Source organism: Dromaius novaehollandiae, chromosome 10 (genome assembly GCF_036370855.1).
Source record: "Dromaius novaehollandiae isolate bDroNov1 chromosome 10, bDroNov1.hap1, whole genome shotgun sequence".
Lineage (NCBI taxonomy): Eukaryota > Metazoa > Chordata > Aves > Casuariiformes > Dromaiidae > Dromaius > Dromaius novaehollandiae.
Window position 1 is genome coordinate 22138312 of NC_088107.1, and position 25740 is coordinate 22164051.

At 41.7% G+C, this 25740-nt stretch overlaps 1 protein-coding gene across 4 annotated transcripts in view; it reads right to left on the minus strand.

The window, feature by feature from the left end:
• PEAK1 (pseudopodium enriched atypical kinase 1) overlaps nucleotides 1-25740 on the minus strand; it is a 131214-nt gene that overhangs the window by 50468 nt on the left and 55006 nt on the right. For 3 of the 4 annotated variants that reach the window (XM_064517576.1, XM_064517573.1, XM_064517575.1), the window contains exon 2: nucleotides 21309-21475. The gene's annotated coding sequence lies outside the window, so the exon portion shown is untranslated. Of the gene's footprint in view, nucleotides 1-12323; nucleotides 12370-21308; nucleotides 21476-25740 lie in introns of all 4 variants that reach the window. The other variant, XM_064517574.1, reaches the window with a different exon arrangement.

Below are 25740 nucleotides of genomic sequence, written 5' to 3' on the forward strand. Positions count from 1 at the left end.
CCTGCAAGGTACCTGCTCGTGAAACCGTGCGTCAGTGGTGAGGCTCTTCACGCTCACGGATCCAGCTCTCCCACTTCCTTTCAGCAGGTCCGTTGCGCAGAAGAGCCACCGAGTGTCGGGGCTTCTTGCAGCCCCCTTGCCCGCGGGCTTCCGACCCAACCGACGCCTCCCCGACGCCTCCGCGCCGCAGCTCCCTTTTGCTCAGGGTTTCACCTGCAGAAACCTCCCTCCTGCAAGACCCTTCTCAAAATGCATCTTTTTAAATAACAACATGATTCTGTTTTCTCTGTTTTATCCGAACCCATTTTCTGTCACTATACTAAACTAAAAATACTGCAGCTGCCCAAATGGTTAAGTGACATTGCTACCCCTCGTCTCTCAGTGGCACGGCCTTTCTCTTCTTTCCTCCCACCTTGTTTTGTCACTCCTGGTTATGTCAGGCTTAGATCTCAGCCCTGGAAATGTTTCTGTGTTCATTTCAATTTTTAATGAGTACGTGCTCGTGTACGATGTTGGACAACTGGGACCTCAGGCTGTGAACTGCTTGGGGCAGGTGACTGCCTGTTACACTAGCGTGTCTCTTGTCACGGTCCACACAAATCATAGCCATGGTGGTAATGGCAAAGGTAAGGAAGTCATATGAAAATGCTATAAAAGATTAGTACTGTTTAAATGTCATACTACAGGATAGAAAAATTAGAAGAAGATGGCAGAGGATTGATATGAAAGGGATTTTTCCTCTAAAATTAATGCAAACAATTTAACTTTTGAAGAATCTTACATTGCTAATTACAGAAAATATAAATAAAAATAAAACACATACCAATAGACCTCATTTGCTACGTGGTGCAGCAAGTGGTTGGAAAGGAGGACTAGAATCTTTTAGAAGCTCATCCTATTTCCCATTACAGAGTAACTGGCTGCTCACACTTCTTCCTTGCATTTATGATCAAAGTAAGACATTCCAATTTGAGGGTCTCTGATAACCTTGAGAAACTAGCTACAGCTAATTTTTTGTCCATCAAAGCAAATTCAAGCAGCTTATTCTCACTCAGACTACTCTCCTAATTAGTATGTCACTTATTCATCTGAATAAACTATTTTACCAGACATAATGAATGCAATAAATTTTAATCTGCAGTCATAAACTATAGCGATGAAATGAGTGAACAGCTATAAGGCTGCAGGTTAAACATTATTGTTTACTAATGCTGAAATCAGAAAAAAGCCCTCTGCCTTACAACAGATCTTCTCAGGTACCTCTTTGTCTATAATCCATCCCCACAAATGGGAAGCCACTGCTGATGAGAACCCGACAGGGATAAGAGCACTGTCGTGTTTGAAAACTTGCTCAGGATAGGAATTAGTAGATACTGAAATTGTGTTCTTTTTAGCATATTTATACGAAATAAAAATAAGGCTTTTATTTATTCTGCTGAGCGAGTGCTGTTTCCAACAGCTTATCTTTCACTGTAGGGCTTCGGATCCTTCCTTACATCCCAGGGTAACCCACCCGCAAACAGCACGATTCGCTTTGCCATGGACCCCTTGCACATTCGCGTGCCCAAGCGTACGCTACCCACGTCTGCCGATGCAAGGCAGCGCTGGTCGGGCCGTGAGAAGGTGCGACGCCAGGGCGGCACGGCCGTGTTCACGCAGGGCCTCGCAGAGGACTCGGCTGCGCTGACAAAACGGTGCTTCTGCTGACATAGACCTTTCTGCTTGTTTTTACCAGATGGTACCAAACTGTATTTACCATAACGGTACTAAATGCACATTATGAATGATTCATCAAGTATAAAATTCTAGTATGCTTGTAACAGCAGCATGTAAATACAGACCAAAAGCCAAGAAAGGTAATACCTTACTTCATTTACAACATGGTTATGAGGACTACTGTGAAGAACACAGTGGCTTTCGTGCTCCTTGGCTAGGACACCTGAGGTAGCAGGATCGTCAGCCCCGGAAAAACCTTCCCGTCCACCAGCCAGCAGCGACCCAGGCACCTTGGGAGCGACTCCGTAACGTGCCCGCGTCCCTCCACGAGTACAGGAGAGGATGAACAGCACAACACAGGGCATCCTACAGCCAGCTACTAGCCTTTTAAGCCACCAAAAAAGACATGATATAGGGCAGGAATAAATCAGTAATTTATTTTGGCCCATCAAATCTGATTCCATACTTAAAAATAATCCATGGAGAGAGGATGTATGCAGTAAGGGCATCACTAAATATAGCCAGGAACAAAATTGGAAAGGAAATTTAATAGAAACTCTGTATTACCTTTTATCTTTACATCCAGAGTGTTTTTTGTAGCTAGAGAATTTGCTTAATTTCCTGCATGAGAGGAGAAATGGCCTTTGTTTATTTTCAAAGACACACGTGTAAACCCACGTGAACCACTACAAGCTCTACTCCAGCATCATAAGCTGGAAGACGGGAGAGAGGGAATTGCTCAGCGCGTACTCTGAGAACCGCCAACTCCATGCAGGCAAAGCACGCCGGAAGGACCACCGTGCCTGGAGGGCGGCAGGAACATCCAGCTGAGTTCAGCTGCTTGAAAACCCGAGGAAGCCATCGCAAGGAGCAGGCGCAGGGCGCTGCAGCACCCCCAGCCCCTTCCCGCTCCGGGCAGGCCCGGCAGCCCGGGCCTCCCGGCCGGCTGCTCCTGCCGCCGCCGAGCAGAGATGCCGCCAGGGCTCTCAGACGCTAATTAAGAGGCTGCTGATCATGCTTGAGAATCCGAGCCTGAAACCTAGCCAGCAGTCGCTCACCGGGTCAGGACACAGCGTGGAACAACAGGACTGAAGCACTGCAAACAAGCTTCATCAAAGGCAGTAAGGAGAAAGAGAATCGGCGAGAATTTCTGCTTTCAGAAATGGTACTCAAATTCTTTCGTTAGTTCTTTTTAAAGATATAAATGTTTTCCTAAAGGAGTTGATTGCCAATCAAATTCGCTGCTTGCGCTTGGCAGAATCCTAAAGATTCAGAGCTTTTTCTATCCAGAAGAAACGCTACATGAATTTCCCATCTCATTCTGCTAACGTCACTCAGTCCTAATCGACAGGGATCAGAAGGTAGAAGCAAAATCATGCTCATCTGAATTCCTTCCCTTTTTGGACAGGGTTTCATGACTATACACTTTATTAACATGCAAGACCTCTATGAGCCCACCATTATAGAGGAATGATTTCACACAAACCATCTAAGTCCAAGGCAATTACAGTCTGTCACTACCAGCCTGCGTAAAACACGAAAGGCTGCTATGATCAGCCGCTCTTGGAGGGTCCTGTTGTGTTCCCGGCATATGCAATACGGTGCCATTTGGAACTAAGCTGGAAGGAGACAAAGAACTAGTCTCATGAGGACCAAGAACACTGAGAGACCAAGTCCAACTACTACTTCCAAGTCACAGGCATCAGGCTACAAGGGAATAACAATAGTTTTTCCACTGCTTCTATTATTTTTCTGCACTGCAACCCCATTGCTGCCGCTGTAAAATAGCGGCTAACGCTCCCCTTATTTCACAGAGTCTGCAACTGTTCAAGTATACCTCGGAGAAGAATCCAGGTATCTAATTCGATAGACTAAACCTTTATTGTATTACAGCTCGCTTCAAATAGAGTATTTCAAGTGGTAATACAGAATAGTCTTTTGTACCTTTCTAGTGGACTAAAAGAAAAATATACAGGAAGCTTGAATCTAGCACTGATTTCACACTTACAGATCTGTCCCTTGGGCACAGACCGATACACAGAGGTCCTGGCCTCAGCCTCTACAGGCAGGTCTGGAAGTGGTATCAATACGCCATCAAATCAGGAAAATGGCTCAGGAATTGACATCGCACTTTCCAACTACTGCTTCAAAAACACTGTGCACAAAGAGGTGACACGTGTGCCATGTCTCGAACGGTACGGCCCATGGAAGAGACTACACGATCCCTCCATAGCACTTAACCCTACAATTTATATGGAACAATCTGCACTGCAGATTTAAAGGTTGTGGGCTCAAATTTGGTTTAATAATGCACAGTGACAGTGGGGAATTAATTATACAGTGTAATCACAGGGATCCCAACTGTTAGTGAAATGGTGAATTGCTACTGTAGCTGCAACTGCTACGCAACGCAGAACGCTATTTCATTTCTTCTGCCCCCATAAATAGTTAAAAAGTACTATTGAGTTTCTCGTTTGCTAATAAAAAGCGAAAACTGAGCTCTTAAGTCTTCTCTGCAAAAGAAGCTTCGCAAACCTTTAATCACTAGTGACTTTTGTGAACGGTTACTAGCACCCTCGAACTGTTGCCCTCCACACGCAGCGCAGCATTGCTGGAGCTCGTGCCGGGGAGCAGGGCAGCGGGTGAACCCCTTCCCCTCGGGCACGCAGGGCCCCCGCGGCAGGAGTCCCCGCGCCGCCCTGTGAATCCAGACTTCTCCAGGACTCGGAGTCCACGGATAACAATCACGACTCCAACAAGCTTTTGAGGATCTGTGCTTCTCTCGGTGAAGTCCCCCATCAGGCAGGTTTGGCCTATACTCCTTATTCCCAGTTTACAGTTGTACGTAATAAATACAGATTATTTGCTCAAGCCCCTTTCCACTGTAACCAGTGGGTTTCTGCTTCTGTATTATTGCTCTCCCAATCTTTGTTAGCTGTGATTTTACATTTTGTTTCACACTACTGGTAAAAAAAAAAATAGAAATTAAATTAAAACATACTATATTTAGAACTGAATTTAGCCTTTTGTATACCTGCTAATGGAATACGTCCATTCATAGCTGACTGAAATCTAATACTCAAGACCTAAAAACCTGAATACACATACAGAAGATTTTGCCCATGTTTGTATAGAATTAAAATCTAGCAGTATAAGCTAGGAAAAAGTGAAATAAAATACGTTATTTTTTCAGAAAGCAAGCTTCATTCCAGCAGCTCTATCATTTGTAGTTGCTGGAGCACTGGTTGATTCCATGTACTGTTATGCCATGAAGCTTTGAAGTTGTTTCTGGTCTAAAGCCAGTTCTGCTCAATAAGGATTAAAAATTATTCTAGTAAGATTCTTGGTGACTTTTTGTACAGATAAATCTCACCTCTATTTTCTCCTTACAGATTCAGCACCAGCACCTCCGGGTTCACGGGTAGATACGAAAGACGTGCCAGAAGTTGCAAAGACCGGAGACCTGCAGAAGTCCCTTTTCCCGCCTGTACGATGGGAAAGGGCTCGCGGGTGGACAGTGCTTCCCAGGAGTTTTCCATATTGCCAGCCTGTTGCTACCTCGATTCATTTAGATATCAGAACTCTCAAAGTCTCATCAGCATTAAATACACCTAGCGTATAAACCAGGGCCCTCCGAAAACCACGGGTTAGACTGCGTGAAACAAGATGGTTGTGGAGAAGTTGCTCTGGACTTGCTGGAGCTTGCTTACACTAAGCAAATTAGTCAGTAATGGTATTTCTTAACTGGAAAATGGGAACATTTATTTCTCATAGGGTTATTTATAAAGATTATCTAGCATTTGAGATGATCTGTATAATCCATCGCTTTGGACTAAGATTTTGGAGATAATTTCAGTATTAGAAGTGCTATGAGGAGAAAAGGATACTAGGTTTTGCAGAAACAATGGATTTGTTTTATTTTTAAAGCCATTTTAAAAAGAAAACTTTTTGCTTGCAAGTTTGCAATTTTTGCAATAGCACCAGGCATGCCTGTTGTTCAACAGAAAAATCAGTTTGACTAATCTGTATAAAAATTCAGGTGAGTTTCTCAGGCTTTCAAGGAAATTTACAGATATTTTCTGGCATAACTGGACAATTTATCACTCCTAGCTTCACCTTCTGCTTGACTTGGCTGTTTTAAATACCCCTTACTCATATCATTCGCATATTACACTGAGGAAAGTGTTTGTTTCTTTAAGTAATCTGTTTTTAGAAGTCTCTTCTTGAAACTGAGTGCATTAATAGTGCTTCTAAAGCCTTAATTGTGACAGAAATTGCAATATGCTAAGGGCAAGGAAGGCAGCAGAACTGTGTGTGGATGCAAGAATGCAATATGTAAAAAACACCTAAATGCCAAACTGCAGTAAAGGAATATTCATCAGCTGCTCGTGACAGGTTTAATTGCAATTATAGGATTTGGCCCCTGCATTGCTTGAGACGAGTGTGCTGAGTAACTGAAGTTCCCAGTGCACCCGTGCCATTGCAGCGATGCTCCCGATCCGCGCGAGCTGGCTGCGTTGCTGCTGCCAGCCCCACTGCATTTTGCCAAATGCAGTTCAGTACCAACATACCGCACTTCTGTTCCAGCAGCCAATTCTTCTCCGTCTGATATAATTCAACATGATTAACAAAAGCGTGGTTTCACAGCGCTAATGAGCGTTGTGTAGTTGCGAGATAGACTGTGGGCCTGTATCTGTAATGTCCTATGTTAAATCTGTTCTCCAGGCAGAAAAGACTGGTACATTAACCATGTCTTATTTTCACATTCTTCTTTTCAGAGCAGCCCAGATGAATGGGTATGCACAGAGATAGTCTGAAACACTGAGCAGATGATTTCTATTAAATCTCAAGTAAGACAAATTAGAAAGGATCTTCAATCGCTGCCTTGGGATGTGTGGGCGATGCATTACATTTTACAAGTAACAGCAGTCTGAAATCCAGTTTTCGCTCTTCAGCCAAGGCACTCTTTTGATTACACACTAAAGCTTGAAGAACAAAGAACTGGAAAGGAAAATAGCAGAAGAGAGACTTCACAGAGATAATGAGATGGCTGCTTGCTGAAACGAGGTAACATCATCGTTAACGTCTGCAGTGTTGTGCTGAAGAATGAAAAAAGAGGAGGAAAAGAGATTCCCTGTACTGCCCAATTCAATCCATTTTAGAAGTGGACCGGTTTTGTAGTAACTAGTTGTAGGTAAGACATGAAGTTCCAGCAGGTTAACTCGTTCAGTGAGGGTTTATTTTCCAGGGTAGGATAGAAGAACTAGTTTGAGGCTATGTAAAAATAAGTTCTGCCTCAGGTCTCTGTGAACCCTTAATATGTCATGATCAATAGACAAATCAATATCTCAGAAGGTTCCTGGAATCTCACTGCTGGGTATGCCCTTTCCTTTCCTGGCACACACTTTATTTTTACAGTCTAAAAATAACGTTAAAAAGAGGAGTTAGGAGGAACTGCCAAACTGATTTAGAAACTCTTTTTTTTTTTTTTTAAAGTTCAATCTTCCAAGACAGTACCCTTTGAAGAACGTGTTTCAAAAATCCTTGTAATTATTATGACTAAAGATTGTCGTTTTTAGATTGTTTGGATGGATTTGATACATTATCCCACAAGAATATGGGCACGTTTCCTTGTTTTCTTGTAGATGCATTGGATTATTATACCAAGTTTCAGCATTACTGCTACTATTAAACACACTCATAACAGAAGCTAGGTGAGTACTTATTTTTCTCAAACTGGTAACTAAGTTGTGAATCTTATGTTTTCAAAGGTTGTGCATCAGGTGGCTCAAATATTAGTGGCTTAACAGCTTGGCAAACTGAGCTAAAGCACAACTGAAAATGATTATTTTCATTTAATATGATTGTTGTAGTATTAGGCGATAGCTGTAATACAGCAAGTATAGAAGTTTAACTGAAAGGTAAACTGCTTACTGGTTTTGCCTCTTTCAGTTTACCTCTTCAAATCATGAAAGTGATTCTAAAAATTACTGTGCCCCAAAAGTTTGGGAAGAGATTACCATTCCCTTAACCACTGCCTAAACTAAAGAATAATTAAGAATAGTAGTAGTTTAGGAACTGAAAGTCACTAACTAGTTCGTTCTTTAAAAAGGCACGTGTACTATGTATATGGTTTGTATACTGTAGTAGTTGAGAAAGATCTATTGTATGTATTTTTTTATATATATATATATATATATGCACATGTATATAAAATGGAAGGAATTACAACTATGAAACACTTTGGTATATTTCTGAGATCCTGAAATTAATACACAAAATGTATACATCACAGGCAGAAAGCTAAAATAAGTAAGTGTGACCAGATAAAAGAGGACTCAAGACTGAGAGGACATGATATACCAAAAGTCTGTGCTAGCAATGAATCCATGGAAAATTATTTTAGACAACCAGCTTATTCCAGTGAAAGATATAAATCCACTAACTGCTTGAAACATGTCGTTATAGAAACAGTCTATTAGAATATAACTAACAACAATATACAAACCCAGCTGCACACATCTGGATACCTACTGTAGTTGCCTCCACACGAGATTATATGGCTTTGTCTACAGCAATGGTTTTAGGGACTGCTCCCGCTGCTGCCGGAGCAGTGGGTCTGCCGTAGGGATGTTAAAATCGGACCGGCTCCCAGCTGCTGCACGATTTTACCACGGTGCCATTTGAACTGTTGCAAGGAGGGCGGCTGTACGCAGCCACGGCTGTCTGCTCTTGCAGGCCTGGTGGTGACTGCAGCAGGTTCTTTTTTATATAGTATGTACTGAAATACATGCATTCATGTAGACCTACACATCCTTTACAAAGTGCCATTAAATAATTCCCTACACAGAAAATGAAATTCAGCTCAAACACTGTAAATCTTCAATAACTAATGTGAGAGCACATGCCTTACATACGTTTAATTTTTTAAGTGGAGAGGAGGAAAGGTCATAATACTGTGAGCAAGGAACTTCTAAACCCAGTTCTAAAACTCCCTTCAGCTTTGATAATGGGCAAACTGTATTCTCTTCTGCCTTCTCTATTATCTTACTTCTACAATCTTTCTTCTTTCTCATCCACCTTAGATGCTCAAATGCTAAATCTGATCCAAATTCTTAACAGATGTCAAGTGAATAAACACTGCTATTAACAAATGCTCGTTTCCATTTGCTTTTTAGAAATGCATTTTTTAGAAATGGATTACACTTTCTGCATTTTTTACACAATTAGGCATTCACAGGCATCCTGAGCGATAATGCACAGTCAAAGTGGAGACTAAAACATATTTTTGCATTAATAAGAGGGTCCAAGTGGTTTGCAGAGTGCGCTCTAGGGCCATTCAATTGCTCAACACAGTGTTAGTATTTCAAGCAGAAGGCATTTAACACTATTTCTTGCAGGGTCAAAGTATAAATGCAGGGTATCAGGTATTTATGCAATGCAGCTAGAAGATTTCTATCTAGTAATTTTCTATGACTTAAATGTAAATGTTGCATGAAAAATGTATTAAGTGTTAAACACAAGTGTTGTAACAGAAACACAGCACTGATCTCTGTATTTTGCCATCGCCAACAACTGCTGCCCAACCGCCCCGAGGAGTCTACAGCTCCTATCAATCTGCAATCAAACTAATAAAGAGCAAGTGTAACTTCAAAGAAATTATGCGTACTTTAATATGTGCGTTCACTAAGAGACAGCCATGAAGCACTGCCTTGTTAAATGTTATAAAAGTTCTTATAAATATTCATGCGCAGCATTTGTACTCTAAGCATTTGATCAGTTCTTTACAAAAAAGGGAATGGGGGGAGGAGAGAGGAAGAAATTACTGTTTCCTCAATTCCAGAGTTCAAGGCAACCGCAGAGATGAATTTGAGCATGAGGGCTCTGCAAATTCATTAGCACCACAAACTCACAAACCGGAGAACATTCTTCGGATGGCCTTTTTTTTTTAAAATTACATCTGAAGTTTAAAATAGTTTGAAAGTACTAAACTAATGATCTTTAAATTTGAATTTCTATACCATCAATTAAAAAAAAAATCCAAGAGATTGATCGGTTGCTTCTGAGAACATTCGTACAAAGACAGACTTAGTCATTTGTACTTCCCTGCATCTCCCAAACCCCCTTGTCAAAAACGAAGCGAACGTCACAATAACAGAAATAACCCCGACTGCTCTTATGCCGGCGAGGCATTGTGCAACGCCGAAACCCAATCCATCAACGCACAGCTGCTGTGGGCTAAAATAGCAAGCCTTTAAATCCCACCGTTGCCCCTTGGAAGCATTACATTTCCAGCCCTGTCCTATGGCACGCAGTCTCTTGATTGCTGGTGATTAAGCCTCCGTAACAAAGTCTATCACTACCACTGTGAATTAATATAGATTACTGTAATACATGCTAATGATAGGAAAGCTTGTTCACAAAAGAGAAAAGAGACTGCAAAACAGCTTCAAATAAAATTATAAGCCTAATACAAAAGGTAAAAGATGTGGAGCAGTAACAACTGAACTCCTCAGAAACCACCTGAGGAACGGAGAGACGCAATCAGGGAACAGCTCAGCCTCCGCGCCAGACCAAGAAAACTGACTCTTCCCCTTCGACATTCAGTTTTGAAAATTGGGAACTGTGCTTTTTGTACCAGCAGTGCATACTGCTGCACTGTAGCTTTGGGTAATGGTTGTATTTTTCAGATACTACGCTCTGGACATGCCTCCCTGTTCGACATGCTAGCTACAGGAAAGTCCACGGAGATGCTTAATTTAGACCTCCTCCTTCACGCACACCTCAGTGACAGGTAGACGTAATGTTGGCTGAACAAGATGGTAGAGCAACCTTACTGTAACAGGGAAAAAGGCTTCTTGCTGTGGTACTTCCAGTTCCCTTGGATATCAGTCAAGTCCGACTGCTCGCAGATGTACCGGATCCTGCTCTCAGGTGCAGAGACAAACCTCAGCAGAGTTACTCCACACATATACCAGCTTAGAAATGCAAACCAAGACCAGAAGCACATTGATGCCTTTTACTTCCCTCAGGAAAACTGCCTTTCGCAAATGTTCTTTATCATTTTCATTATATCCTGTTTGATTTGCTTTACCATTTTGACTGGAACAACAATAGCTAGCATATAATAGAGAAACATTTTTCCACAGGTTGGTTTTAATTACAGTAAATCTCAAGGGAGACAGGACATTTAAATAAGAAACAACAACTGCAATAAAGTCTCAGATAATAACATGCCAGGCTCTTTCAGGTGACTGTTAAAATGAAACATTAAACGTCACAAAGGCTCCAATCAGGTTTCGACATGAAGGCCGCTTCTGCGGTGGTCTGCCGCTGCAGAAAGCGGTTTGGCAGTTATTGCAAGTTGACACTCAACTCTGAACAACTACAGCAGGCTATCCCTCACGCTAAAAGTGACTTCCATCTTTGTAACACAAACCACGAGATACATGCATTAAGCTCCGAGTGCAGCGAGGCAGTGGGAAAAGCAAGGCCCTTGCAGGATTCACCACCTCCTGCACCGCAGCGCGAGGTAGAGGGGAAGTTCTGCAGAACTCCGGGGTTGGAGCCGTACCTCTAACACCTTGTCACGGTAAGCGAGTTCTCTTCTAATGTGTTTGGAAAACATACCATCTTTAGATTGCCGAAAAAATACAGAAATTGAAACACACTAAATGAAGGCTGCAGATACATGGTCTATAAAACCTGTCATGGCCCCATAGTGTTTGTGTTTGATGTTACAAACCACCGCTTGGCCGTGCATCTGGTATTGATGCCTATGGGACTCCGCAGCAAGTTCTCCTATAGGGAACTAAAATGGAAGAAACAGGATTCGGGGGCCGGGGGGAAGGAATTAAATTACATTTTCTCTCCCCTGCAACCCCTAAAGGAGCTTACCACCTCTTTTGGTCAAGTGCTAGAGTAGGTCAAAGGGAAGAAGTGTCTGCTTTCGGAAATGAGGGAAAAGAGGATACTGGATCAACCCCCTTTTATCACAGCTAGTTACTACACTGACCTAGCTGTAACATCGAACCACCTATACGTGATTCTACAGTGTGATTTACTAGTGAAAACTATGCAAAGCTGTATGGCTAGAGCTGAAACTGTTGTGTATATATAAGATGTATGTGCAAATTTGGATATCAGTTATGTATCTGTTCAGCTGCTTTTCCAAAGTCATCATAGTACAGTTTCAAAGAAATTATCTAAACACTCTGAGGATTAAGAGATTTATTTTCAGTCAATAAACAGAATCTGAGATTATAAATTCTATGCTTAGAGAATATAAACTTTCATAGCAGCAGTTCAGTAAACAAGACATTCTTGATAAATAGCAAAACATATATTAATGCTCTATTAAGAATGTAATTAAGTACACAGAAGAAAATTGAAAAAGTTAATTTCAGTGCACAAAATAAATTTTATCTTGTGTTTATATTCTGCATTTCAGACTTGCAAGTCTAAAAGTGCACTTATGCAAAAATTATCACGTTTGCCTAGTGAACAGTGCTATGGCACTGAAGGATGATTGTTCACATGCAGAAAGTTGAGCAAGTAATAACAGTTACGTGACCATACTGCAAAGACATTTTCTAAATGCAACTCACATTTGCACAGCCACTGCTGGAGATGCACGTCTGAGCAGATCTGAATCTAAGAGGGGAATACATACAGACATGAAGGTAATCAGTAAAAGGAAGGTGCGACTATTTACCTATGAAAATATTTAATTTGCATTTAATAAACAAAGGAGGAGGAATTTACCTTGCATATCTTCCTCTATCAGTTATTATTTTTGTTTAGCAATAATAAGTTAACCTCCTTCAGGCCCTTTTGCATACAAGACTTTCGTAAACTAAAATAAGTTGAAGGTGCTCACTTCATGTATTGCCACTTCTCTTGTAGGGGCTACAGAACAGCTCGGAGTCACCTCCACTTCCTAAACGGACATCAAATTAACCTGTGGATGGGTGAGGACGAGCAACTTTCTGCTAGGTTACCAAATGGAAGGGGCTCACACAGAGGAGCTATAAGCATCAAATCTTCAACACTAGAGGGGACAACACTGCATGGCTTGGAGAGGCAGGGAGGTGGCTGTTGTGGTTACGTTGTCCTCTACACCCCAAGAAACAGTGGCCAGCAGTGATCTCAGCAGATGAGCAACGGCAAGTTTTACGCAGGTGTCATGGTAAGATCGATATTGTTCTGAACCTCTTGGGGTCAAATTGACCTACTCTAGTTGCATAAAAATCTTCAATTCTGCTTAAGTATCTCTTCAAAAGAACACTTCAGTGATTTAAAACTGCTGGAGCAGTCTGCCACAGCCTCTGCTGCAAGGCCGCATCAGCACCGTTCTTATGTCCAAGAGGTTCCCCAGCGCCAAATGTTTTCCTTGAGAACCATGAGTAGTTTGGGTAAATCACAGAAAACATGACGTTTTAATCTGTTCTAAAGGTACAGACGGGTGCACTTCACCTGGGGCCTGTTAATCGCCTTATTTCTTTCACACAGTTTGGGGCACGTATCTCCCACGTTGGATACCACAGACATACCAATGTATAAGGTAACACACAAATTAAGCAAAAGGCTCGCTCTTCCCCAAACATCAACAGATTTGATTGCAAGTCAGTAATAATTTGAAAACTCGCTAGTCTTTATTGTGAGTGGAAATAAGGGCTGCTAACAGCGGAGGCTGCACGGAGCCCAGGTCAAGGTGACCTGAGCCCTGAATACCGACGGCAAGCTGCGCCGTGCTGCTGGAGCTAGGGCAGCTCCAGAAGCAAACGCCAGCACTGCAGTGCTAGCAGTTCAGCAGCGAGCAGACAAAAAAGGCAGAGGTACTTCAACAAATTGGATATGATATATTGCACTTCTGGTGTTGTATCCCATGGCTACTGAACTACTGAACTGTCATCGACTGTTAGAAGTCACGTGTACTCTTGATTTGCCATCCAAGTGTCTTCCCACACAGGCTGGTGGTCCCTCATTAAGACCAAGATTTACAGAGCACAGATTTCAGATTTTATAGAACCCACTGAGCTTTCTAAAGATCCACCTTTTCTTCTCATGAATTGAAATAACATTTTTTGGCTGAGACTCCTGTTTTTGAGACTTATGATGCATATTTCCCAGGGAGAGCGCTAAGTATGTTAATAAGTTACCCACACAGTCTCTCTTTCATCATTTGCCCCCCTCTAATTCTTTGCAATATGAGTACTTTTCTGTTTCAGGAAATGAGGACAAGAGAAAGCCGTGGATCCCATGAATATAAAAACTGTCTTGAAGGCATGGAACAATCCAGCCCTAATTACAGCCAGCTGGAGTCTGCTCTCCTTGCAGTCATACTTCGATAATTAACCAAATACTGACTGACGCAAGCCCCAAGTATGCCACTACTATTCAGATATTCAAGGTTAATTTTTGTATCCATCACTGAAATCAAGCCTAATGGATATTTTCAGCTACAGTCTTGAAAATGAATCAGTGACACACAGACAAAAGATTAGGCAAGGATTATTTTTTATTCCTTGGATTTGGTGCTACTTTCTTTAGCTGCAGAAAAAAATCGTCTGCATTAATAAGACTAAACTAATAAATTCATGATTAATTTAATGTCTAATACCTGTGAATTCATCCAGTCTAACCGCCTGAGTTTATATACCTTGAAGTCACAATGATTTCACAGAATACAAACCAAAATATTCCAATAGGTATTGTTGTAGCAATACATGCTTATTTCTCACAGCATGCCAGCTTTAAATTAATGTTTCTGTGTTTCTTCCTAAGGAAGCTTTATGTACACTTGAAACCAAATAGTACTAAGCCAAAAGTCAAAAGCATTGATTTGACTGTCAATATATATACACCAAAACTATTATAAAAATAAGATGGCAGAGACAGTGCTCAAGAAATTTGAACTGCTTGGAAGGCAAAAAACTGCAGCCCAGCCCTTCTTCTGCTTGTGGTGAAATACCTTTTTAAATTTAGGCATTGGAATTGTATTTGCAGCAAAACACAGCAAACTGAAAGAGGAAGACGGTACTAACAAGATAGAGTGGCCTTCCCCAATTCTATTTTCAGCCGTCCTCTCCCTGGAAACATGAGTTTTTAGGAAGATTCATCCCCTCTGACTGCTGTGTCTCCTTGCATAGTGCATTAGTGCTGTAGTGATGAGGGGGAAACACTCTGTCAGTGCTTTCTATTGAGTGGTAGCTCCTGAAACTTTTATTTCTAATCTCTAACTCAAGAAATCTATTGTGAAAAATTGAAGTATTTTAACCTGTAAAAGTGATGGTAAAAACTTGGGATGGCAGTACACAGTAGAAGCAGCCAGTAAAGCAACAGTGCAATGGGAAGCATATGGCCAATAAATAATTACTAGATCTTGGGTAGGACTATAAAGAAGAAAAACATCACGCGTCTCAGCTGCATACTTGTCATGTTTTAAAACAATCTGGGTGGGGAGGTAGGAATCTGAAGAATTTAGAACAGGTATTCTTATTTTTTAATTTATTTATCCTCTCACCTTATCTAGTATTGAAAAATAAACAATTCCAGTTATGTTTACACACAGGCTAACACAGTCCTTCAGCAGGAAAAGTATGAATTTTGTTAAATATTTTCTGAATGCCACGATAACTCATACCACAAAGCACCAACCACAGCAGTTGAAGTTAAACTATAACCCAGTTTCTCTCTGAAGGATATACGGAATTTTTATTACCAGAAATGGAAAGCAATTGATTAAAAATGAAAGCTTTGCAAAACATAGATTAACTCTCATATCAGAAGTGATATACAACGCACTGCTGAAAGAGAAAGCAAGCCAGGTATTTCTGGACTGATTCTCAGCTAGATTAAAACCCCTACCTATTCATTTAAGAAGCATTTCTGCTTAAAATATACACGTGCAAATGTTCATATTTAAGGTAGTGATGATTAGGCTGTTACGTATCACTGGCTGTAATTGCTCCTGAAGGCATTTTCAGAGAGTTATACAGAAAGAGTTAAGGAAATTCATGTTCAAAAAGAAGAGTTGCATTGTGGAGAAATCACTAAGGACCCTTCCAGTCTGAGAAGCCTCCAGTATTTCTATTACTGTGTCTTAAAAGGCAGGAGAACAGAAGCCGACTCTACCTTCACAGTAGCGCGGTGACGCTCTAGATACGCGCAGCTCCCTGCACGCAGCCGCGACAGCGGGGCAGAGCAGATGAGCGGGGCGCAGGCGCAGTCCCACGCGGGGCTGCGTGGTGGCCGCTGCCGAAGCAATGCCCTGCAAGGCGAGGGTGTAGCGCGCCCCGACAAAACCCGAACCTTGCTCCAGCTCCACTACCGGCACTTGGCAAAACGCTAAGCGCTTCCCGAGTTTCAGACACATCCCTGGGTAACTGCAGCAAGGAAATGGCTGCACGGTAAGAAGTGAAGACAACCTGTCTTCACACAGCCATGCAGCATTTCTATCTTATTTCTGTCTCTCAGGTATATTTTCAGATGTGGTTGCTTTCTGTTCACTCATTCCCTCGTTCTGCTCCTCACATTAGCAAGCGAGTACCGCCAGAAGCGTATTTACATAAGGGCCGTTTCGTATTTGGGAAAACGCAGTTAGTAGAACTTTTAATTTACAGATTGCGTCACACACCAGCACCAATACTATAGGCTTTAACTCTGAGCTAAAAAACCCCCTCCAACTTAAGAAAAAAAAGATTTACGGCAATGGTATACACAGTCTTTCCCCAGTCAAATAAGAAAAATATTGTTTATACAAAATGATTCTTGCTTGCAGTAGACTTAAAAGTGAAGCATACCTTTTCAGCCCTAGAAGTCAGTCATTCTCTTAATTAGCAGAATCTGAAATATTTGTTGAACTTGCTCTTTGGAATGGGAGAACATTTCTTGCCAATACAACATCAGAGAGGAGGAGGCCAGAGAAGAGAGAAGGACTTAGCATGAAAAATACAATCTAATAGTCACCAGCCAAACAGCTAATGAATGAAATGACAAAATAAAATATATTAGTTTCATATGATGGAAATTAAGGGAGGGTGAATTTGTTAAGAATATAGAGCAAATGAAAATTGAAGACCTCCCTTTAAGCAAGACCTCTTTAATCTCCCCAGTCACTAAAAATTCACTACTCCCAGAACAGGCAATCTATTGCCCCATCGCAAAAAAAGCCAAAAGATGTGATATTCAGTAGCCTAGTAACTGTGATGTGAAATACGGGCGCCTGTTCAAAACGAAGAGCAGTCCTCGTTTGGAACTTCAAAGCTCCCGAGACGATTTTTCCATTTTGCCTGTGCTGCTTATTTTGAAGTTTCCAGGGACAGTCATCACATCACCATGAATTTAACAAACGCACAGGCATCACTGCCCTTTTATCAGATGAACTGACGAGGGCGGTATTTATAACATACCTGTGTTGGGACAGATTTCATAAATAAACATAAATGAAAACGGAGACTGTAAAGCAAGCTAGTGAAAAATTAACTTTGCCCTTGGAAGGGAATTGCTTTTAGGAACTTTTAATAAATATTTCTACTTCATTGTAGCTTAATCTGTCAGTGTTTCCACTTTGAATCATCATGTTCAGTCATTTAAACCTCAACTGAAAAAGCCTGGCTGGACCTGAAAAACTAGCAAGCTAGGTCTCAGGGAAAGAACAGTCTTTTTGTAAAAATATCCCTCCCCCAACCCAAATCTAACCTGAATTTAACATCTACTTCTGAGACTGAGCTAAAAATCTTTGTTTTGTTTACATGTAATTGATCTTAAAACGCTGACCTATCTTTTCTTGGCATAGCAATAGGCAATTCTCTGATTCTTAGCACCCTAAGAATGAATGCAACTCACCTATTCTGCGCAAGAAACACAGCATACAGCTCGTCTTCCACACAGTCCAAAATGTACTTTCTTGTAATTATTTCTCTGAATTACACCAGGGAATACGCAGTATTATGAGTGTCTGTGCAGCGAACGCTTTCTCAAACAACAGTACGAAATAATAAACTGTACAGATGAAGTTTAGTAAGCTCTTCAGGAATGCATGAAGGAAATACACTATACAAATGTAAAATCATTAAAGGAACATTTTTATGATTATTATCTTAAAAATACATTTAAAGCCAGTAGCTCCTCCTCCTCTTACACAGGTACTTAACCATATCTATAGCATAAAGCAATCATATCGGACTCTGCTTCGGTGCCAGCATTTTATGCTCCCTCCTCGCTCCCTGTGCCAAGTCAAAGAGAGGAAACAAAGGCCGGGCTTGTTCCCGGGGACGGAGGAGTTCTGCAGCAATCAGAGGGCTGTTTCCTTTCACATACGCGTAGGGCAGCATCCCACATGAAGACCTAACCTATGCAAACACACGCCTAGTGCAATAACTTCCCAACGGAAAGCACCCCCAGACAAAAACGTGCGCGTGTGCTGCACGTGGAAAAGGAGGTTGCTGACGCTCTCGGAGGCCTTCTCTCCAAGGGCGAGTAGCGGCGCGGCTGGAGAGGCGAGCAGCCTGCCGAACGCAGGGCCGCTGGGCTGCTCCCTGCCTGCCTTTGTCTCGCCAAGGTGGAGGTTTCCTCTTCAGGGATCCTTTCCCCTTATTCTGCTCTTCCTTCCTGATGATAAATCCACTTTTTATTATTCTAACCAATTCAACATTAATTTTAGAAATTTTATCGCTCATTTAGATTTCACTCAGTGAGTCAAGTGGAAAAAATGTGTTCTCAGGCTGAGAGAGAGCCCTCCCAGGCGAGGTCCCCGAGCCAAGAGCACCCTCCCCGGCAACATCCTCCAGCTGTTCCCAGCCCGAGGAAGGATCGCTTCACGTGGCAGCCTCGGCCGCCTCCACCGGCAAGGAGACCTGCCCCGGCGGCAGCCCCTGCCTGTCCCCAGGCCTCCGCCCCCATGGCTCATCCAGCGCTCGCTCAAGCCGAGCGAACCTCTCCACGTCCAGCCGACTCAGATCTCCCTGCGCGAGAGACGCCTATCACACAGCACTGTTATTCCTGCTCCAGCACCGCCGATGCTCGCTTTCATCAGCTAAATGATAATCTGAATACAGAAACAATTATGGGAAACTGTTTCCCGAGCTGGAGCCTTTAGCCCTAATACAATCACAGCTAGTGCTACTTTGACAAATGCTGGATGCATAAAGAAAAGGTGGCTTTTCTGCCAGGCGGCAACAGATGAGGTGACAAACAAAAGATCTCCTTTCAATTTGCTACGAATTTTTATTCTGAAATGATGGCAGCTGTAAGCTATTTATATCTTCACCTAACTTGCTGAATAAGACATGCCAAGATGGTACATTTTCCTTGGTGAGTGAGAGCTTGTGATTAGCACTGCTTTTTAACTTGTCCTGCCCATATCTGTGGGCTTTCAAGTGTCTTCTAGAAATCTGAAAGCACACTGAAGTGCCCCAGTTTCACAGCTGTGGCAAAATAAAGGCACGAAAACTGAAACTGTCTCTTCTTCTTGTTCTCATTAGACATGTCAATAAATCAGAGGTCTGGAAATATATGCACAAAGAGAAGGGACCATAGAAGAAAGGAGAGGAACAGAGAACTTTAAAAAGAGCATAGGAAACAAACTTGAAAGAAAAAAACAGACATTTTGCTTATAATTCCTTTCTGAGCTTCATTTGTCACCACTGCAGATGAAGGGGATCTGCAAGCCCTCCCTTCTCGCCCAGCACAAGAGAAATAAATAAAAAATACACCCAACTCCAAGCCAAAGAACCTCTAAAGGTGGGAAACCACTGACCAAATAAGGCATCAGCCAAACAAGGAGCCTTAATGTGGATTTCAAATAGGAACTGTTATGCTAATGCTGAACCTTTTCTAAAACCTTACCTTTAAAAAAGGTAATGAAAGAATTATCCTTGAGCAGCACTAACAGGTATCCACCGAAATGTTAACACAGTCTATAATATATGGGTGGACTAAATCCCTTATAGTTTTCTCCCTTGCCCAGTCCAAATATTTGTAAGGTTCAGAAATGCCGTCCTCCTTTGTCTACCAAAACCACAGTAAGAATACTACCAGACCTGCCCTCCTTCCCTTCTCCTCCTCCTCCCTCCCTCCCTCCCTCCTTCTCCCCCTTTCTCTCAAATAAAGGAGAGGAGTGTAAGAAGGAACCTTTATAAAATCTTGAAAATCTGCATTCTTAAAATTTTTCAAATTCTGGCAACATACACGTATAGATATATATTCATATGTATACCCCCACATATATACAGATTCCTCCTTTGTTGATTCATGCCAAATGAAAGCCACATGGAGATATGTCATTTTTTGATATACTCAGCTGTATGATTGGTTTCCATCAGCATAACCAAACTAATGGAAATTCCACTGTACACAAGGCTCTGTGCAGCTTTGAGAACTGCATATATATATACACAACTTCTTTACTCTCTTCTCTCCAAAGACAGCAAAACATTTCCTTGAAGTACTAAAGGCAAGGTAATTTTTATTTTTATATACGCCTTTTATTTTTAGTCATTGGTTGCACTTCACCCATTTTTACAAAGGCACAGTTACTACAGCTCAACAGCTGTTTGATGACTATCAATAAACGATACATTAACAAGGTAGTCCAGGGTAAAACACACTAGCGATGTGGAAAGTTAGTTCTCATGCTGTGCTTGTGTCCTTGGGAGATTCTGTCAGCATACTGTGGCATTCAGTATTCTGTAGGTTCTTACTTCAGTCATGTATTTACATTTCACATTATCATGACTAAGCAGCTAATACAGTCATGGAAAGATAATGGACAGTCAGCAATAGAAAAGTCAGGTATCACAAGCTTTTAAGAGCAGAAAGTATTTGCTGCGTATTGAAATGTCTAAAATTATTTCATTATAACTAAAAATATGGAGAAGCTAGAGTCTTTCTACTCCACCTTTAACTTTTTAAGTATCACATTTTTGTATTTCTGAGTAGCACACTGTCATGAAGAAGACATTGTACAGGTCTCCAGTATAACCTACGTATATTTTAGATGTTTCATACTCAATCATGAATCGATGAGAAAGGGAAGAGAATAGGATAAGCAAGTGAGAGCAGCAAAGAAGAAAAGAAGAAAATGGGAAAAGGGAAGACTTTTTCAGAGCAAATGGTCTGCTGATTTTTAGCACAAATAAACAGTCTTCATAGAGCACTAGAGAAATGTGACTTTTGTTATGTTTCAGAAGTTGCATGAGTTACTTGCCATGTAACCAAAAATAGGTATAGAGATGCTTCTACAGCTTATTCTGAATTGTAGTTTTGCTAGGCATTTGGTAGAAAGACATTCACGAACACAGCAATAACAAAATCTAACCTCATTTTTCAACCATGAAGAGATAGGAAGAATCCTCAGGAAGAAATTTCTCTAAACTACAACATAAACCATCAGATACTGAAAGTCTAAAATTCCAGCTGCTTGCTAATAAATGAAACTCACAGAATCACAGATTCATCCAATGTTTAGCTCTTGTAAAATTACTCTATTTAAATTCTGGTTGTATAAGAACATAATCCTCTATAATCCATACAAGTTATCTAAGGAAGCTGTACTAGGGAAATAAAAAGATACCAGAAAAATTAGTTACCACTTAAGTTTGAGGCATTTCATCTATTCATCCGGGTTGGCTTTGCAAAACCTTCTGCAGCAGCTGGCACTAAGCCCCTTTGAAACTTCCAAGAACTTCTGATTTCTCCAGACAGACTTGCTTCACCCCCTTCTCTTCATGGCTACAGATCAGGACAGCAACATTTTCTGCAAAAGAAAGATGATGATGTTATTTCAAACAAATTTCAAACATGGTTTATTGTTCATTTTCCTTCTGTAATGCCCCTTGGATCTCTTAAATGCTACGAAAGTCACCTAGAGACGTCTGCTTTAATCCTATTTGGAATCGACTACTCTTCACAACGCAGAAAGTCTGAGCAGATTTTAGACTGATTTATATAAGCACAGCACAGAGATTTACCAAATGATCAAGATCAGGAATAACTCTTTGGCACAATTAATGCTTTACAGTTTTCTGCTAATCCTCCGCATGCCCCTCTACCATCTATTTAAATATGCGTAAGCATTTCTTTTATCAGAAGACTTATTTCATTTTAACATTTCAATCCTAAAAACTACAAACATGAACATTGCTGGAACACTTGGTCTTGAAATAGATACATTTACTAAAATTAGTTTTTTGTTTTGTAGCTAGAGTTTTAAAGTTGTCAACCATGATGCCCAAGGCCATCCCCTCAAAGAAAAGAACAGTGCTGGGAGGAAGGAGGGGAACGCTTTTAGTTAAGAAGTATCATGCCACAATCCATGAGTGTTACTAAGATGACAACTGCTCAATACAGCATTTACCTGAGAAGGAGATAAGGAGACACCATCTTCACCCTTTACTGTTTTCAAGCCTTTCTCAACTTTTAGAAAAGTTGATAGCACTTTTCTATTTGGAATATCCCTATCTGAAGTCTGGGATTCAGACTGCACAGCTGGCATACTAGACTCTCTTCTCCACTTTAGCAAACAATTTTCTTTTCTGAACCCCAGAAAAGGAGACTGCAGCAGTATGCTTAATTTTATCTGCTATATAGCCACAGCGTAACCCAGTACTACAAGTCTTAGCTTTGTGACAAAACCATGGGTTAGAGTGCACATGCTGACTAAAGGACTGCAAAAACCAGCTGGTATAATTGAGGTCTTTGCTTAAGAAAAGGAACAGGTGACCTTAAAACTTTTCTTAATTCTAACTACAACTTCCTAACAAAATACAAAGAATGAACTAAGAAAAAAAAGGAAGAAAACTAACTGGATATATTACATGTTTCAAGAGAACAAAAGCACGTGGTTTTGTGTTAGCTATGTTGACATAAAAGCACTTTATGGTGCTTAGACCCTCATTCCAATAAAGGTTACTTGAATAAATAACGTTTACCTTAATCCAGGATAACTGAACTCTCAAAGACATTTATAGGTTTTCTCATCTCCTAATACAGAAGCATTTGTCAGTTTTCAGACAGTGTCCAGACTGCGCCTCCAAAATTCCCGGTCTTTTAACTAGTTACTTAATGAAACACTACTGTCTAGTGGGTTTTTTTTTTCCATTTTGTTTTGTCTTTCCTTCTTTCGTTTGGCATTCTGCTGTGACTTCAAGTATGAACATATTTGTGGATGACAAAACTGGAGGAAAGAAAGTAAACACAAATGCCTGAAAAAATTTTATTATTATTAAAGTCCTAGGTAACAGGGAACAAAGTGTTTTACTGCTTGTGTGTCAGGAAGGACTCACAGCCCGATGAGCATACGCAGACTGAACGGCAGGCGAGGACTGATGAACACGACGAGTAGAGCTATCAACACGTGAGCAGCATAAACAAAATGCATTGAAAATGGTGATCATAAAAACATTTGGGGGACAGATTTGAAAGGACGATATTGAGATAGCTTTGCAGATGCACATCTACAGATCAGCTAAGTAAGAGCCATCATGAAAGAAAACACATTATTTGTTCAAAAATAGACAGATGGGAAGGGTGACCATCAATACTCTCCTACTGAAGACAGATAAAGGAATAGGCACTCTTAGTCTTGCTGAGGTTCAGCTTGTGGCTCATCCTCTGAATGGAGATGTTAGAGATTAGTCAGAAACTTCATCTGGATGGAAAAGATTTGTGTTCTCCTCCAGACGAGTTACCAGCGTGGAGAACCCACTGGAATTTGCTTTTGCAGATAAAATTAGCCAGAAGTACCATGTAGAGCAAGAGCAGAGTGGAGAAAATAAGAGCCCTGCAAAACCTCTAGAAAGAGCGGTAAGGGAATACCACAGTCCATAGCCCTCGGAGAACCTCCTTGAGCAGTAAAGTCTGAAAAATTTGGGCATATTATGGAGTTCTTTGAATTAAGAAAAAACAATCCTGAAAAACAGGGAAATCAGCAAATGCTTCGTGGCATGGAACAGATGCGTTGAACAAACATTGAAAAACTCCCTCAATAAGGTGACGTGAATAATTTTTCCTGGCTAGAAAAACAAGGGATTGGGGAATGTTACTGAACTTTGCCGATTTAGGCAGCATGCCCTGATTGCAGCTTAAAGAAGCTGGCTAGCGGAGGCGGCTGGATTTCTCCTGCTTTGAGCTTAGTCCTGAGATAGCCACGCTCCTTCAGCCTGCAGGCTGCCTCCTCAGAGCTGCCGGCACCTCTGGGTATAACACTGCTGTAGCCGTATCAGTCTCTCACCTAAAATAGTTGGAATAAAGCTAGAAATCATACTTGCTGGCAGAAACGCCCCCTCAAAACTCCAGCACAGCTGGAGATGGCAGATTCGCTACCACAGCTTTATACCCATCAGGTCTTCAAGTTGCTCGCGGAGGACATGCAGGCAGTTTTTAAAGCTTCCATTATGTTTTCTGGGTGCCACAGAAGATATTCAGATCTCCCGCATATTATTGCATATTAAAAGACAGCTAAGTCAATGAGTGCTATGAACATCATATATTAATACACCATATCAAGGTATTACTGTACTCACTGTCAGCACACTGCCTTAAAAATCACAATGTACCACTCAAACCCTGACTACTCTATATTTACTTACTTTTCAGTGATCAATACTATAGGATTAATTTACAACGTTTGAAGATAAACGATAAAAATGACATGAAATGCTTCCTTTTAGCTGCTGCTCCATATGTAGCAGCCTATAACACGGACAGAATAAACGAAGGCAAACCCCTTTCTTCCTTTTTCCACGGCCTTCCCCCAAGGTACGAGAGGTGCGGCCCCATGGCCGTACTCGGTACGAGAAGCGCCGCCACGTGACTCCGTCGCACACAAGTCGTCCTGGCGAAACACGGAGCGAGGAACGCTGAACGAAGGAGTCGCGAGCCCCTGCGCGAACCCTCGCCGCTCCCCGGCCGCCGGCACGGGAGCGAGCGGCAGCGCGGCAGGCAGAGGGCACCTCGCTACAGCGTCAGCAACAGGGATCCTGCGTTTCAGAAACCACCGCACAGGTTATGATTTCTGACTGCGTAAGGAGGCAAAACTGAAGCAACGCACAAGGAAACCAAAGCCACGATTTGGGAAATATTTCTCCTGTTCATGTTGACTATAACTGGACTCTTCATGAGCTGTGGAAGACCGAAGATGCTCCAGCTTTGTGTACACTGTCCTATTTTTATCCTAAGAACTACTCTTCGCTTTCAGATCGCTACTGGGTTTGCCAAACTAATAAGCTTTTTGGCATCGCGCACACTGTTTATATACCAGCATGTTGGTATCGCGGATACAAAACCTTTGAGAAATACATAATCACCAGGTCCAGCAAGGCCTGTTTAAAGACCTTGCCAGAATAGTTATGCAGGCAGCCAGGTGTTGCCTCTGTGAAATAAGTGAACCAGAAAGTCCTGTGAAGAATGGCATCCTCTAACCATTTTAATGATAATAATAGACTTATTACAGTGCCTGAGCACAAGGAAAGCTCTGAAAGCCTGTCTAGGAACTCTATTTACAGCATGAGACAAATTGCAGAGGTACCCTGGCACCTCCGACTAGCTCCAGGTATGAGAGCAATCGCAGCTGCCGCCCCGCGAGGGTTTACTGCTATACTACACCTGTTTGGCTAGCATTTCTGCACAAGACTGGAAAAAGGGAAACCCGTATTTCCAAACTGACTGCCCCAGCGAAGCACAGCACAGTGTCACACGCGCGGTGATAACGACGGCCACCGCAGCCTTTCGTTAGAGCATGGGATTTCCTGCAAACGAATCTCACAGGCCTCCTGCAGACAGTAGATGGGTGGCAGCTTTGCCGAAAAGGCTGTACGAATCACATGGGGTAGAAAATATGAAGCTGAAGGCAAGGATTTCTATAGCTGCCTACGTTTGTATACAGGTAGTTCAGACAGCTGTAATACTCAAAAACTCCCCGAAAGGCTTTCTCCCTGCCCCTGCAAGAGGCAGTGACCTAAAAAGGTGACAAAGCATAGCAAAAGTTTTAAAAATAATAAACTGGGGGACCAATGTGAACAG